Genomic DNA, 17251 nt, shown 5'->3' on the forward strand with positions numbered 1-17251 from the left:
GATAGGCAATGGCCTGTCCCTGATGCTTCTCTCTGTCCACAGAGCCCTGAACCGATAACAAACTCTGAAGTGACTCTTTCAATTCCTGGGGACGAGGCCAAAGAGGCGCAAAAGGACCAGAAGCCTCCTGTGACAATCAGCGAAGAAGCTGAGCATTCTGAGCCTGTAAGTGCCAGTTGTGGCTGGTGCCATCTTTAGTGCGAGACAGAGCTGCAAGATCCTGACCAGCCAGCACTTGGTGTTGCTGGCTGAGGATGCTGAGTGCTGGAATGTTGCCAGGAGCTAGCAATCCCCCCAGCCAGTGAGAGACGGAGAATGGGCTTGGACCTGTGCCGTTTAGGTCCCTGCCTGCTGGGATTCTGATAGGGGCCGGCCTGAAGCATGAAGGCTTCCCGGCCCCAGAGGAGGGAGCATGTCCAAGACACTGAGCTCAGCCGTGTTGGATATGTAGTGGCCAGTGTGGTCTGAAGAGACCGGTCCCTCTCCAGAGTCTGGTCAAGGGGCTGCAGGCAGAGAAAGGTGTGATCTGACCTCAGAGGCTCTTTGGGGAGCTTGGTCCCCACGAGCTTCTGGGCCGTGCTTACTTGGGAGCATTTCCGAGACACACTGTGGAGTTGCCGCTAGAAGTGAGAGATTTGGTGCCTTTCTTGCCAAGTCCTTCCTTTGCCTCTTCTGGCAGAGCGCTCAGTATCAGCATCCCCTCTGAGTCCTCCTGTCATTTGATTAGCTGCAACGAGTTGATTGTGTTGTTCACGAGTCCTTGTGGGCCTGGTCCTGTCTGTTGTGCAAAAAAGAGACAGAAATGGCATAGTTCTGGACCCATTTGTGAGGCAAAACCCAGCGGCAACATGTGTCTCTTGATACTTTCTGTGGTGTGGTCTGCCTTGATAAGTGCCCTTGAAAATGTGCATTGCAGCCTGGAGAGGGGAGAAGGCGGAAAGACTTGGATTGCTTTCTTGTGTTGCTAAGAGCAGGAAAGACATCTCGCAATTCTGGATGCCGGATCCTAAATCCAAGGTGCAACTTTGCACCTGGGGAGCTGCCTGGGAGAAAAAGGAGCCAGGGCTTGCGGTCAATAGCAGCTGACCATGAGGCGCCGTGTGCCCTGGTGGCCAAGAAGGCCAAGGGCATGGTGGCCTGTGTCAGCAGTAGTGGGGCAGCAGGAGCAGGGCAGTGCCCTGTGCCCTGTGCTGGGCATCGGTGCTGTGGCCGCAGCTGGAGTGCTGTGAGCCGTTCTGGGCCCATCTGAAGCAGAAAGACATTGAGGGGCTGGAGCGTGTCCAGAGAAGGACACGGCAGCTGGGGACAGGTGGGAGCACAAGCCCAATGAGGAGGTGCTGCGGGAGCTTTAGGCAGGGGAAAGGGAGGCTCATCAGCAACCTTGCAGGCTCACTTCCAGAAATGCCTACATGACAGTGCTCCCCGCAAGGGCCGTTCTCATTCCAAGAATGCCCTCACTGCATCCAGATGCTTTAGACACTGGAGTAGGGGGCACTTGGATCCTTTGCTTGGTGGGCTCCTTCCTTTGCCAGTTGGAGAAGCCCCGCTCATTTTGTCTTCAAGCAGAAGTGCTTTTGCTGAAGACTTCCTCCCCTTTGGCAGCACCGGCTGACATTCTGAGAGTGTTTTAGTTTTCCATGTCTGCAGCAGCAACAGCTGGCTATTTCCTAATTTTCCATTTCAGAGCTTTACACAAGTCAAAGCCCAGTTTTCAGAGAGAAGGTTGCTTGCTGGTAGTAGCCAGGGTGGACTACTGAATTGGGAGCCATGTGCACGTCTGTTCAGTCAGCCCGTCCTCACTGGACTGGAGTGACTTCAGAGTCCCATTGCTATGACAGTTGATGATTTTGCCTTAGTGGAGCAACTTGTAGAGCTGAAGAGAAATAAGGTTAGGAATGATAGGCAATGGCCTGTCCCTGATGCTTCTCTCTGTCCACAGAGCCCTGAAGCGATAACAAACTCTGAAGTGACTCTTTCAATTCCTGGGGACGAGGCCAAAGAGGCGCAAAAGGACCAGAAGCCTCCTGTGACAATCAGCGAAGAAGCTGAGCATTCTGAGCCTGTAAGTGCCAGTTGTGGCTGGTGCCATCTTTAGTGCGAGACAGAGCTGCAAGATCCTGACCAGCCAGCACTTGGTGTTGCTGGCTGAGGATGCTGAGTGCTGGAATGTTGCCAGGAGCTAGCAATCCCCCCAGCCAGTGAGAGACGGAGAATGGGCTTGGACCTGTGCCGTTTAGGTCCCTGCCTGCTGGGATTCTGATAGGGGCCGGCCTGAAGCATGAAGGCTTCCCGGCCCCAGAGGAGGGAGCATGTCCAAGACACTGAGCTCAGCCGTGTTGGATATGTAGTGGCCAGTGTGGTCTGAAGAGACCGGTCCCTCTCCAGAGTCTGGTCAAGGGGCTGCAGGCAGAGAAAGGTGTGATCTGACCTCAGAGGCTCTTTGGGGAGCTTGGTCCCCACGAGCTTCTGGGCCGTGCTTACTTGGGAGCATTTCCGAGACACACTGTGGAGTTGCCGCTAGAAGTGAGAGATTTGGTGCCTTTCTTGCCAAGTCCTTCCTTTGCCTCTTCTGGCAGAGCGCTCAGTATCAGCATCCCCTCTGAGTCCTCCTGTCATTTGATTAGCTGCAACGAGTTGATTGTGTTGTTCACGAGTCCTTGTGGGCCTGGTCCTGTCTGTTGTGCAAAAAAGAGACAGAAATGGCATAGTTCTGGACCCATTTGTGAGGCAAAACCCAGCGGCAACATGTGTCTCTTGATACTTTCTGTGGTGTGGTCTGCCTTGATAAGTGCCCTTGAAAATGTGCATTGCAGCCTGGAGAGGGGAGAAGGCGGAAAGACTTGGATTGCTTTCTTGTGTTGCTAAGAGCAGGAAAGACATCTCGCAATTGCGGATGCCGGATCCTAAATCCCAGGTGCAACGTAGCACCTGGGGAGCTGCCTGGGACAAAAAGGAGCCAGGGCTTGCGGTCAATAGCAGCTGACCATGAGGCGCCGTGTGCCCTGGTGGCCAAGAAGGCCAAGGGCATGGTGGCCTGTGTCAGCAGTAGTGGGGCAGCAGGAGCAGGGCAGTGCCCTGTGCCCTGTGCTGGGCATCGGTGCTGTGGCCGCAGCTGGAGTGCTGTGAGCAGTTCTGGGCCCATCTGAAGCAGAAAGACATTGAGGGGCTGGAGCGTGTCCAGAGAAGGACACGGCAGCTGGGGACAGGTGGGAGCACAAGCCCAATGAGGAGGTGCTGCGGGAGCTTTAGGCAGGGGAAAGGGAGGCTCATCAGCAACCTTGCAGGCTCACTTCCAGAAATGCCTACATGACAGTGCTCCCCGCAAGGGCCGTTCTCATTCCAAGAATGCCCTCACTGCATCCAGATGCTTTAGACACTGGAGTAGGGGGCACTTGGATCCTTTGCTTGGTGGGCTCCTTCCTTTGCCATTCGGAGAATCCCCGCTCATTTTGCCTTTTTGTCTTCAAGCAGAAGTGCTTTTGCTGAAGACTTCCTCCCCTTTGGCAGCACCGGCTGACATTCTGAGAGTGTTTTAGTTTTCCATGTCTGCAGCAGCAACAGCTGGCTATTTCCTAATTTTCCATTTCAGAGCTTTACACAAGTCAAAGCCCAGTTTTCAGAGAGAAGGTTGCTTGCTGGTAGTAGCCAGGGTGGACTACTGAATTGGGAGCCATGTGCACGTCTGTTCAGTCAGCCCGTCCTCACTGGACTGGAGTGACTTCAGAGTCCCATGGCTATGAGAGTTGATGATTTTGCCTTAGTGGAGCAACTTGTAGAGCTGAAGAGAAATAAGGTTAGGAATGATAGGCAATGGCCTGTCCCTGATGCTTCTCTCTGTCCACAGAGCCCTGAACCGATAACAGACTCTGAAGTGACTCACTCAGTTCCTGGAGATGAGGCCAAAGAGGTGCAAAAGGACTGTAAGCCTCTGGAGGCAGTCACGGAAGAAGCTGAGCATTCTGAGCCGGTAAGTGCCAGTTGTGGCTGGTGCTGTATTTAGTGCAAGACAGAGCTGCAAGGTCCTGACCAGCCAGCACTTGGTGTTGCTGGCTGAGGATGCTGAGTGCTGGAATGCTGCCAGGAGCTAGCAATCCCCCCAGCCAGTGAGAGCTGGAGAATAGGCTTTGACCTGTGCCGTTTAGGTCTCAGCTTGCTGGGATCCTGATAGGGGCCGGCCTGAAGCATGAAGGCCGCATGAAGGGAGCATGTCCAAGACACTGAGCTCAGCCGTGTTGGATACGTAGGGGCCAGTGTGGTCTGAAGCGACCGGTCCCTCTCCAGAATGTGGTCAAGGAGTTGGAGGCACAGAAAGGCTTGATCTGACCCCAGAGGCTCTTTGGGGTGCTTGGTCCCCACGAGCTTCTGGGCCGTGCTTACTTGGGAGCATTTCCGAGACACACTGTGGAGTTGCCGCTAGAAGTGAGAGATTTGGTGCCTTTCTTGCCAAGTCCTTCCTTTGCCTCTTCTGGCAGAGCGCTCAGTAGCAGCGTCCCCTCTGAGTGCACCTGTCTTTTGATAAGCTGCAACGAGTTGATTGTGTTGTTCACGAGTCCTTGTGGGCCTGTTCCTGTCCAGTGTGGCAAAAGAACTGCATAGTTGTGGACCCATTTGTGAGGCAAAACCCAGCGGCAACATGTGTCTCTTGATACTTTCTGTGGTGTGGTCTGCCTTGATAAGTGCCCTTGAAAATGTGCATTGCAGCCTGGAGAGGGGAGAAGGCGGAAAGACTTGGATTGCTTTCTTGTGTTGCTAAGAGCAGGAAAGACATCTCGGAATTCCGGATGCCGGATCCTAAATCCAAGGTGCAACTTTGCACCTGGGGAGCTGCCTGGGAGAAAAAGGAGCCAGGGCTTGCGGTCAATAGCAGCTGACCATGAGGCGCCGTGTGCCCTGGTGGCCAAGAAGGCCAAGGGCATGGTGGCCTGTGTCAGCAGTAGTGGGGCAGCAGGAGCAGGGCAGTGACCTGTGCCCTGTGCTGGGCATCGGTGCTGTGGCCGCAGCTGGAGTGCTGTGAGCAGTTCTGGGCCCATCTGAAGCAGAAAGACATTGAGGGGCTGGAGCGTGTCCAGAGAAGGACACGGCAGCTGGGGACAGGTGGGAGCACAAGCCCAATGAGGAGGTGCTGCGGGAGCTTTAGGCAGGGGAAAAGGAGGCTCATCAGCAACCTTGCAGGCTCACTTCCAGAAATGCCTACATGACAGTGCTCCCCGCAAGGGCCGTTCTCATTCCAAGAATGCCCTCACTGCATCCAGATGCTTTAGACACTGGAGTAGGGGGCACTTGGATCCTTTGCTTGGTGGGCTCCTTCCTTTGCCAGTTGGAGAAGCCCCGCTCATTTTGTCTTCAAGCAGAAGTGCTTTTGCTGAAGACTTCCTCCCCTTTGGCAGCACCGGCTGACATTCTGAGAGTGTTTTAGTTTTCCATGTCTGCAGCAGCAACAGCTGGCTATTTCCTAATTTTCCATTTCAGAGCTTTACACAAGTCAAAGCCCAGTTTTCAGAGAGAAGGTTGCTTGCTGGTAGTAGCCAGGGTGGACTACTGAATTGGGAGCCATGTGCACGTCTGTTCAGTCAGCCCGTCCTCACTGGACGGGAGTGACTTCAGAGTCCCATTGCTATGAGAGTTGATGATTTTGCCTTAGTGGAGCAACTTGTAGAGCTGAAGAGAAATAAGGTTAGGAATGATAGGCAATGGCCTGTCCCTGATGCTTCTCTCTGTCCACAGAGCCCTGAAGCGATAACAAACTCTGAAGTGACTCTTTCAATTCCTGGGGACGAGGCCAAAGAGGCGCAAAAGGACCAGAAGCCTCCTGTGACAATCAGCGAAGAAGCTGAGCATTCTGAGCCTGTAAGTGCCAGTTGTGGCTGGTGCCATCTTTAGTGCGAGACAGAGCTGCAAGATCCTGACCAGCCAGCACTTGGTGTTGCTGGCTGAGGATGCTGAGTGCTGGAATGTTGCCAGGAGCTAGCAATCCCCCCAGCCAGTGAGAGACGGAGAATGGGCTTGGACCTGTGCCGTTTAGGTCCCTGCCTGCTGGGATTCTGATAGGGGCCGGCCTGAAGCATGAAGGCTTCCCGGCCCCAGAGGAGGGAGCATGTCCAAGACACTGAGCTCAGCCGTGTTGGATATGTAGTGGCCAGTGTGGTCTGAAGAGACCGGTCCCTCTCCAGAGTCTGGTCAAGGGGCTGCAGGCAGAGAAAGGTGTGATCTGACCTCAGAGGCTCTTTGGGGAGCTTGGTCCCCACGAGCTTCTGGGCCGTGCTTACTTGGGAGCATTTCCGAGACACACTGTGGAGTTGCCGCTAGAAGTGAGAGATTTGGTGCCTTTCTTGCCAAGTCCTTCCTTTGCCTCTTCTGGCAGAGCGCTCAGTATCAGCATCCCCTCTGAGTCCTCCTGTCATTTGATTAGCTGCAACGAGTTGATTGTGTTGTTCACGAGTCCTTGTGGGCCTGGTCCTGTCTGTTGTGCAAAAAAGAGACAGAAATGGCATAGTTCTGGACCCATTTGTGAGGCAAAACCCAGCGGCAACATGTGTCTCTTGATACTTTCTGTGGTGTGGTCTGCCTTGATAAGTGCCCTTGAAAATGTGCATTGCAGCCTGGAGAGGGGAGAAGGCGGAAAGACTTGGATTGCTTTCTTGTGTTGCTAAGAGCAGGAAAGACATCTCGCAATTGCGGATGCCGGATCCTAAATCCCAGGTGCAACGTAGCACCTGGGGAGCTGCCTGGGACAAAAAGGAGCCAGGGCTTGCGGTCAATAGCAGCTGACCATGAGGCGCCGTGTGCCCTGGTGGCCAAGAAGGCCAAGGGCATGGTGGCCTGTGTCAGCAGTAGTGGGGCAGCAGGAGCAGGGCAGTGACCTGTGCCCTGTGCTGGGCATCGGTGCTGTGGCCGCAGCTGGAGTGCTGTGAGCAGTTCTGGGCCCATCTGAAGCAGAAAGACATTGAGGGGCTGGAGCGTGTCCAGAGAAGGACACGGCAGCTGGGGACAGGTGGGAGCACAAGCCCAATGAGGAGGTGCTGCGGGAGCTTTAGGCAGGGGAAAGGGAGGCTCATCAGCAACCTTGCAGGCTCACTTCCAGAAATGCCTACATGACAGTGCTCCCCGCAAGGGCCGTTCTCATTCCAAGAATGCCCTCACTGCATCCAGATGCTTTAGACACTGGAGTAGGGGGCACTTGGATCCTTTGCTTGGTGGGCTCCTTCCTTTGCCAGTCGGAGAAGCCCCGCTCATTTTGCCTTTTTGTCTTCAAGCAGAAGTGCTTTTGCTGAAGACTTCCTCCCCTTTGGCAGCACCGGCTGACATTCTGAGAGTGTTTTAGTTTTCCATGTCTGCAGCAGCAACAGCTGGCTATTTCCTAATTTTCCATTTCAGAGCTTTACACAAGTCAAAGCCCAGTTTTCAGAGAGAAGGTTGCTTGCTGGTAGTAGCCAGGGTGTACTACTGAATTGGGAGCCATGTGCACGTCTGTTCAGTCAGCCCGTCCTCACTGGGCTGGAGTGACTTCAGAGTCCCATTGCTATGAGATTTGATGATTTTGCCTTAGTGGAGCAACTTGTAGAGCTGAAGAGAAATAAGGTTAGGAATGATAGGCAATGGCCTGTCCCTGATGCTTCTCTCTGTCCACAGAGCCCTGAACCGATAACAGACTCTGAAGTGACTCACTCAGTTCCTGGAGATGAGGCCAAAGAGGTGCAAAAGGACTGTAAGCCTCTGGCTGCAGTCACGGAAGAAGCTGAGCATTCTGAGCCGGTAAGTGCCAGTTGTGGCTGGTGCTGTATTTAGTGCAAGACAGAGCTGCAAGGTCCTGACCAGCCAGCACTTGGTGTTGCTGGCTGAGGATGCTGAGTGCTGGAATGCTGCCAGGAGCTAGCAATCCCCCCAGCCAGTGAGAGCTGGAGAATAGGCTTTGACCTGTGCCGTTTAGGTCTCAGCTTGCTGGGATTCTGATAGGGGCCGGCCTGAAGCATGAAGGCTTCCCGGCCCCAGAGGAGGGAGCATGTCCAAGACACTGAGCTCAGCCGTGTTGGATACGTAGGGGCCAGTGTGGTCTGAAGCGACCGGTCCCTCTCCAGAATGTGGTCAAGGAGTTGGAGGCACAGAAAGGCTTGATCTGACCCCAGAGGCTCTTTGGGGTGCTTGGTCCCCACGAGCTTCTGGGCCGTGCTTACTTGGGAGCATTTCCGAGACACACTGTGGAGTTGCCGCTAGAAGTGAGAGATTTGGTGCCTTTCTTGCCAAGTCCTTCCTTTGCCTCTTCTGGCAGAGCGCTCAGTAGCAGCGTCCCCTCTGAGTGCACCTGTCTTTTGATAAGCTGCAACGAGTTGATTGTGTTGTTCACGAGTCCTTGTGGGCCTGTTCCTGTCCAGTGTGGCAAAAGAACTGCATAGTTGTGGACCCATTTGTGAGGCAAAACCCAGCGGCAACATGTGTCTCTTGATACTTTCTGTGGTGTGGTCTGCCTTGATAAGTGCCCTTGAAAATGTGCATTGCAGCCTGGAGAGGGGAGAAGGCGGAAAGACTTGGATTGCTTTCTTGTGTTGCTAAGAGCAGGAAAGACATCTCGGAATTCCGGATGCCGGATCCTAAATCCAAGGTGCAACTTTGCACCTGGGGAGCTGCCTGGGAGAAAAAGGAGCCAGGGCTTGCGGTCAATAGCAGCTGACCATGAGGCGCCGTGTGCCCTGGTGGCCAAGAAGGCCAAGGGCATGGTGGCCTGTGTCAGCAGTAGTGGGGCAGCAGGAGCAGGGCAGGGACCTGTGCCCTGTGCTGGGCATCGGTGCTGTGGCCGCAGCTGGAGTGCTGTGAGCAGTTCTGGGCCCATCTGAAGCAGAAAGACATTGAGGGGCTGGAGCGTGTCCAGAGAAGGACACGGCAGCTGGGGACAGGTGGGAGCACAAGCCCAATGAGGAGGTGCTGCGGGAGCTTTAGGCAGGGGAAAAGGAGGCTCATCAGCAACCTTGCAGGCTCACTTCCAGAAATGCCTACATGACAGTGCTCCCCGCAAGGGCCGTTCTCATTCCAAGAATGCCCTCACTGCATCCAGATGCTTTAGACACTGGAGTTGGTGGCACTTGGATCCTTTGCTTGGTGGGCTCCTTCCTTTGCCAGTCGGAGAAGCCCCGCTCATTTTGTCTTCAAGCAGAAGTGCTTTTGCTGAAGACTTCCTCCCCTTTGGCAGCACAGGCTGACATTCTGAGAGTGTTTTAGTTTTCCGTGTCTGCAGCAGCAACAGCTGGCTATTTCCTAATTTTCCATTTCAGAGCTTTACACAAGTCAAAGCCCAGTTTTCAGAGAGAAGGTTGCTTGCTGGTAGTAGCCAGGGTGGACTACTGAATTGGGAGCCATGTGCACGTCTGTTCAGTCAGCCCGTCCTCACTGGGCTGGAGTGACTTCAGAGTCCCATTGCTATGAGAGTTGATGATTTTGCCTTAGTGGAGCAACTTGTAGAGCTGAAGAGAAATAAGGTTAGGAATGATAGGCAATGGCCTGTCCCTGATGCTTCTCACTGTCCACAGAGCCCTGAACCGATTACAGACTCTGAAGTGACTACCTCAATTCCTGGAGACGAGGCAAAAAAGGCGCAAAAGGACCAGAAGGCTCCTGTGGCAATCAGCGAAGAAGCTGAGCATTCTCAGCCCGTAAGTGCCAGTTGTGGCTGGTGCCGTCTTTAGTGCGAGACAGAGCTGCAAGATCCTGACCAGCCAGCACTTGGTGTTGCTGGCTGAGGATGCTGAGTGCTGGAATACTGCCAGGAGCTAGCAATCCCCCCAGCCAGTGAGCGCTGGAGAATAGGCTTTGACCTGTGCCGTTTAGGTCTCAGCTTGCTGGGATTCTGATAGGGGCCGGCCTGAAGCATGAAGGCTTCCGGGCCCCAGAGGAGGGAGCATGTCCAAGACACTGAGCTCAGCCGTGTTGGATATGTAGGGGACAGTGTGGTCTGAAGAGACCGGTCCGTCCCCAGAGTCTGGTCAAGGGGCTGCAGGCAGAGAAAGGTGTGATCTGACCCCAGAGGCTCTTTGAGGTGCTTGGTCCCCACGAGCTTCTGGGCCGTGCTTACTTGGGAGCATTTCCGAGACACACTGTGGAGTTGCCGCTAGAAGTGAGAGATTTGGTGCCTTTCTTGCCAAGTCCTTCCTTTGCCTCTTCTGGCAGAGCGCTCAGTAGCAGCATCCACTCTGAGTCCTCCTGTCATTTGATAAGCTGCAACGAGTTGATTGTGTTGTTCACGAGTCCTTGTGGGCCTGGTCCTGTCCGGTGTGGCAAAAGAACTGCATAGTTGTTGACCCATTTGTGAGGCAAAACCCAGCGGCAACATGTGTCTCTTGATACTTTCTGTTGTGTGGTCTGCCTTGATAACTACCCTTGAAAATGCGCATTGCAGCCTGGAGAGGGGAGAAGGCGGAAAGACTTGGATTGCTTTCTTGTGTTGCTAAGAACAGGAAAGGCATCTCGCAATTGCGGATGCTGCATCCTAAATCCAAGGTGCAACTCTGCACTGGGGGAGCTGCCTGGGAGAAAAAGGAGTCAGGGCTTGTGGTCAACAGCAGCTGAACATGAGGCGGTGTGATCCCAGCTGGCCGAGAAGGCCAAGGGCATGGTGGCCTGTGTCAGCAGTAGTGGGGCAGCAGGAGCAGGGCAGTGACCTGTGCCCTGTGCTGGGCATCGGTGCTGTGGCCGCAGCTGGAGTGCTGTGAGCAGTTCTGGGCCCATCTGAAGCAGAAAGACATTGAGGGGCTGGAGAGTGTCCAGAGAAGGACACGGCAGCTGGGGACAGGTGGGAGCACAAGCCCAATGAGGAGGTGCTGCGGGAGCTTTAGGCAGGGGAAAAGGAGGCTCATCAGCAACCTTGCAGGCTCACTTCCAGAAATGCCTACATGACAGTGCTCCCCGCAAGGGCCGTTCTCATTCCAAGAATGCCCTCACTGCATCCAGATGCTTTAGACACTGGAGTAGGGGGCACTTGGATCCTTTGCTTGGTGGGCTCCTTCCTTTGCCAGTCGGAGAAGCCCCGCTCATTTTGTCTTCAAGCAGAAGTGCTTTTGCTGAAGACTTCCTCCCCTTTGGCAGCACCGGCTGACATTCTGAGAGTGTTTTAGTTTTCCATGTCTGCAGCAGCAACAGCTGGCTATTTCCTAATTTTCCATTTCAGAGCTTTACACAAGTCAAAGCCCAGTTTTCAGAGAGAAGGTTGCTTGCTGGTAGTAGCCAGGGTGGACTACTGAATTGGGAGCCATGTGCACGTCTGTTCAGTCAGCCCGTCCTCACTGGGCTGGAGTGACTTCAGAGTCCCATTGCTATGAGAGTTGATGATTTTGCCTTAGTGGAGCAACTTGTAGAGCTGAAGAGAAATAAGGTTAGGAATGATAGGCAATGGCCTGTCCCTGATGCTTCTCTCTGTCCACAGAGCCCTGAACCGATAACAAACTCTGAAGTGACTCTTTCAATTCCTGGGGACGAGGCCAAAGAGACGCAAAAGGACCAGAAGCCTCCTGTGACAATCAGCGAAGAAGCTGAGCATTCTGAGCCCGTAAGTGCCAGTTGTGGCTGGTGCCATCTTTAGTGCGAGACAGAGCTGCAAGATCCTGACCAGCCAGCACTTGGTGTTGCTGGCTGAGGATGCTGAGTGCTGGAATGTTGCCAGGAGCTAGCAATCCCCCCAGCCAGTGAGAGACGGAGAATGGGCTTGGACCTGTGCCGTTTAGGTCCCTGCCTGCTGGGATTCTGATAGGGGCCGGCCTGAAGCATGAAGGCTTCCCGGCCCCAAAGGAGGGAGCATGTCCAAGACACTGAGCTCAGCCGTGTTGGATATGTAGTGGCCAGTGTGGTCTGAAGAGACCGGTCCCTCTCCAGAGTCTGGTCAAGGGGCTGCAGGCAGAGAAAGGTGTGATCTGACCCCAGAGGCATTTTGGGGTGCTTGGTCCCCATGAGCTTCTGGGCCGTGCTTACTTGGGAGGGTTTCCAAGACACTGTGGAGTTGCCGGTAGAAGTGAGAGATTTGGTGCCTTTCTTGCCAAGTCCTTCCTTTGCCTCTTCTGGCAGAGCACGAAGTAGTAGAGTCTAGTCTGAGTGCACCTGTCTTTTGATAAGCTGCAAAGAGTTGATTGTGTTGTTCACGAGTCCTTGTGGGCCTACTTCTGTCCGGTGTGGCAAAAGAACTGCATAGTTCTGGACCCATTTGTGAGGCAAAACCCAGAGGCTGCATGTGTCTCTTGATACTTTCTGTTGTGTGGTCTGCCTTGATAAGTGCCCTTGAAAATGCGCATTGCAGCCTGGAGAGGGGAGAAGGCGGAAAGACTTGGATTGCTTTCTTGTGTTGCTAAGAACAGGAAAGGCATCTCGGAATTGCGGATGCTGCATCCTAAATCCAAGGTGCAACTCTGCACTGGGGGAGCCGCCTGGGAGAAAAAGGAGCCAGGGCTTGCGGTCAACAGCAGCTGAACATGAGGCGGTGTGATCCCAGCTGGCCGAGAAGGCCAAGGGCATGGTGGCCTGTGTCAGCAGTAGTGGGGCAGCAGGAGCAGGGCAGTGACCTGTGCCCTGTGCTGGGCATCGGTGCTGTGGCCGCAGCTGGAGTGCTGTGAGCAGTTCTGGGCCCATCTGAAGCAGAAAGACATTGAGGGGCTGGAGCGTGTCCAGAGAAGGACACGGCAGCTGGGGACAGGTGGGAGCACAAGCCCAATGAGGAGGTGCTGCGGGAGCTTTAGGCAGGGGAAAAGGAGGCTCATCAGCAACCTTGCAGGCTCACTTCCAGAAATGCCTACATGACAGTGCTCCCCGCAAGGGCCGTTCTCATTCCAAGAATGCCCTCACTGCATCCAGATGCTTTAGACACTGGAGTAGGGGGCACTTGGATCCTTTGCTTGGTGGGCTCCTTCTTTTGCCAGTCGGAGAAGCCCCGCTCATTTTGTCTTCAAGCAGAAGTGCTTTTGCTGAAGACTTCCTCCCCTTTGGCAGCACCGGCTGACATTCTGAGAGTGTTTTAGTTTTCCATGTCTGCAGCAGCAACAGCTGGCTATTTCCTAATTTTCCATTTCAGAGCTTTACACAAGTCAAAGCCCAGTTTTCAGAGAGAAGGTTGCTTGCTGGTAGTAGCCAGGGTGGACTACTGAATTGGGAGCCATGTGCACGTCTGTTCAGTCAGCCCGTCCTCACTGGACTGGAGTGACTTCAGAGTCCCATTGCTATGAGAGTTGATGATTTTGCCTTAGTGGAGCAACTTGTAGAGCTGAAGAGAAATAAGGTTAGGAATGATAGGCAATGGCCTGTCCCTGATGCTTCTCTCTGTCCACAGAGCCCTGAACCGATAACAAACTCTGAAGTGACTCTTTCAATTCCTGGGGACGAGGCCAAAGAGGCGCAAAAGGACCAGAAGCCTCCTGTGACAATCAGCGAAGAAGCTGAGCATTCTGAGCCGGTAAGTGCCAGTTGTGGCTGGTGCCATCTTTAGTGCGAGACAGAGCTGCAAGATCCTGACCAGCCAGCACTTGGTGTTGCTGGCTGAGGATGCTGAGTGCTGGAATGTTGCCAGGAGCTAGCAATCCCCCCAGCCAGTGAGAGACGGAGAATGGGCTTGGACCTGTGCCGTTTAGGTCCCTGCCTGCTGGGATTCTGATAGGGGCCGGCCTGAAGCATGAAGGCTTCCCGGCCCCAGAGGAGGGAGCATGTCCAAGACACTGAGCTCAGCCGTGTTGGATATGTAGTGGCCAGTGTGGTCTGAAGAGACCGGTCCCTCTCCAGCGTCTGGTCAAGGGGCTGCAGGCAGAGAAAGGTGTGATCTGACCTCAGAGGCTCTTTGGGGAGCTTGGTCCCCACGAGCTTCTGGGCCGTGCTTACTTGGGAGCATTTCCGAGACACACTGTGGAGTTGCCGCTAGAAGTGAGAGATTTGGTGCCTTTCTTGCCAAGTCCTTCCTTTGCCTCTTCTGGCAGAGCGCTCAGTATCAGCATCCACTCTGAGTCCTCCCGTCATTTGATAAGCTGCAACGAGTTGATTGTGTTGTTCACGAGTCCTTGTGGGCCTGGTCCTGTCTGTTGTGCAAAAAAGAGACAGAAATGGCATAGTTCTGGACCAATTTGTGAGGCAAAACCCAGCGGCAACATGTGTCTCTTGATACTTTCTGTGGTGTGGTCTGCCTTGATAAGTGCCCTTGAAAATGTGCATTGCAGCCTGGAGAGGGGAGAAGGCGGAAAGACTTGGATTGCTTTCTTGTGTTGCTAAGAGCAGGAAAGACATCTCGCAATTGCGGATGCCGGATCCTAAATCCAAGGTGCAACTTTGCACCTGGGGAGCTGCCTGGGACAAAAAGGAGCCAGGGCTTGCGGTCAATAGCAGCTGACCATGAGGCGCCGTGTGCCCTGGTGGCCAAGAAGGCCAAGGGCATGGTGGCCTGTGTCAGCAGTAGTGGGGCAGCAGGAGCAGGGCAGTGACCTGTGCCCTGTTCCCTGTTCCATGTTCCCTGTTCCCTGTTCCCTGTTCCCTGTGCCCTCAGCCCTGTGCTGTTTGTCCTGTGCTGGGCATCGGTGCTGTGGCCGCAGCTGGAGTGCTGTGAGCAGTTCTGGGCCCATCTGAAGCAGAAAGACATTGAGGGGCTGGAGCGTGTCCAGAGAAGGACACGGCAGCTGGGGACAGGTGGGAGCACAAGCCCAATGAGGAGGTGCTGTGGGAGCTTTAGGCAGGGGAAAGGGAGGCTCATCAGCAACCTTGCAGGCTCACTTCCAGAAATGCCTACATGACAGTGCTCCCCGCAAGGGCCGTTCTCATTCCAAGAATGCCCTCACTGCATCCAGATGCTTTAGACACTGGAGTAGGTGGCACTTGGATCCTTTGCTTGGTGGGCTCCTTCCTTTGCCATTCGGAGAAGCCCCGCTCATTTTGTCTTCAAGCAGAAGTGCTTTTGCTGAAGACTTCCTCCCCTTTGGCAGCACCGGCTGACATTCTGAGAGTGTTTTAGTTTTCCATGTCTGCAGCAGCAACAGCTGGCTATTTCCTAATTTTCCATTTCAGAGCTTTACACAAGTCAAAGCCCAGTTTTCAGAGAGAAGGTTGCTTGCTGGTAGTAGCCAGGGTGGACTACTGAATTGGGAGCCATGTGCACGTCTGTTCAGTCAGCCCGTCCTCACTGGACTGGAGTGACTTCAGAGTCCCATTGCTATGACAGTTGATGATTTTGCCTTAGTGGAGCAACTTGTAGAGCTGAAGAGAAATAAGGTTAGGAATGATAGGCAATGGCCTGTCCCTGATGCTTCTCTCTGTCCACAGAGCCCTGAACCGATAACAGACTCTGAAGTGACTCTCTCAATTCCTGGAGATGAGGCCAAAGAAGTGCAAAAGGACCAGAAGCCTCCTGTGGCAATCAGCGAAGAAGCTGAGCATTCTGAGCCCGTAAGTGCCAGTTGTGGCTTGTGCCGTCTTTAGTGCGAGACAGAGCTGCAAGATCCTGACCAGCCAGCACTTGGTGTTGCTGGCTGAGGATGCTGAGTGCTGGAATGCTGCCAGGAGCTAGCAATCCCCCCAGCCAGTGAGCGCTTGAGAATAGGCTTTGACCTGTGCCGTTTAGGTCTCAGCTTGCTGGGATTCTGATAGGGGCCGGGCTGAAGCATGAAGGCTTCCCGGCCCCAGAGGAGGGAGCATGTCCAAGACACTGAGCTCAGCCGTGTTGGATACGTAGGGGCCAGTGTGGTCTGAAGAGACCGGTCCCTTTCCAGGGTGTGGTCAAGGAGTTGGAGGCACAGAAAGGCTTGATCTGACCCCAGAGGCTCTTTGGGGTGCTTGGTCCCCATGAGCTTCTGGGCCGTGCTTACTTGGGAGCATTTCCGAGACACACTGTGGAGTTGCCGCTAGAAGTGAGAGATTTGGTGCCTTTCTTGCCAAGTCCTTCCTTTGCCTCTTCTGGCAGAGCACTCAGTAGTAGAGTCTTGTGTGAGTGCACCTGTCATTTGATTAGCTGCAACGAGTTGATTGTGTTGTTCACGAGTCCTTGTGGGCCTACTTCTGTCCGGTGTGGCAAAAGAACTGCATAGTTCTGGACCCATTTGTGAGGCAAAACCCAGAGGCTGCATGTGTCTCTTGATACTTTCTGTTGTGTGGTCTGCCTTGATAAGTGCCCTTGAAAATGTGCATTGCAGCCTGGAGAGGGGAGAAGGCGGAAAGACTTGGACTGCTTTCTTGTGTTGCTAAGAACAGGAAAGGCATCTCGGAATTGCGGATGCTGCATCCTAAATCCAAGGTGCAACTCTGCACTGGGGGAGCCGCCTGGGAGAAAAAGGAGCCAGGGCTTGCGGTCAACAGCAGCTGAACATGAGGCGGTGTGATCCCAGCTGGCCGAGAAGGCCAAGGGCATGGTGGCCTGTGTCAGCAGTAGTGGGGCAGCAGGAGCAGGGCAGTGACCTGTGCCCTGTGCTGGGCATCGGTGCTGTGGCCGCAGCTGGAGTGCTGTGAGCAGTTCTGGGCCCATCTGAAGCAGAAAGACATTGAGGGGCTGGAGCGTGTCCAGAGAAGGACACGGCAGCTGGGGACAGGTGGGAGCACAAGCCCAATGAGGAGGTGCTGCGGGAGCTTTAGGCAGGGGAAAAGGAGGCTCATCAGCAACCTTGCAGGCTCACTTCCAGAAATGCCTACATGACAGTGCTCCCTGCAAGGGCCGTTCTCATTCCAAGAATGCCCTCACTGCATCCAGATGCTTTAGACACTGGAGTTGGTGGCACTTGGATCCTTTGCTTGGTGGGCTCCTTCCTTTGCCAGTCGGAGAAGCCCCGCTCATTTTGTCTTCAAGCAGAAGTGCTTTTGCTGAAGACTTCCTCCCCTTTGGCAGCACAGGCTGACATTCTGAGAGTGTTTTAATTTTCCGTGTCTGCAGCAGCAACAGCTGGCTATTTCCTAATTTTCCATTTCAGAGCTTTACACAAGTCAAATCCCAGTTTTCAGAGAGAAGGTTGCTTGCTGGTAGTAGCCAGGGTGGACTACTGAATTGGGAGCCATGTGCACGTCTGTTCAGTCAGCCCGTCCTCACTGGGCTGGAGTGACTTCAGAGTCCCATTGCTATGAGAGTTGATGATTTTGCCTTAGTGGAGCAACTTGTAGAGCTGAAGAGAAATAAGGTTAGGAATGATAGGCAATGGCCTGTCCCTGATGCTTCTCACTGTCCACAGAGCCCTGAACCGATTACAGACTCTGAAGTGACTACCTCAATTCCTGGAGACGAGGCAAAAAAGGCGCAAAAGGACCAGAAGGCTCCTGTGGCAATCAGCGA

This window comes from Cinclus cinclus, chromosome Z (assembly GCF_963662255.1).
Source record: "Cinclus cinclus chromosome Z, bCinCin1.1, whole genome shotgun sequence".
Taxonomy (NCBI): Eukaryota; Metazoa; Chordata; class Aves; order Passeriformes; family Cinclidae; genus Cinclus; species Cinclus cinclus.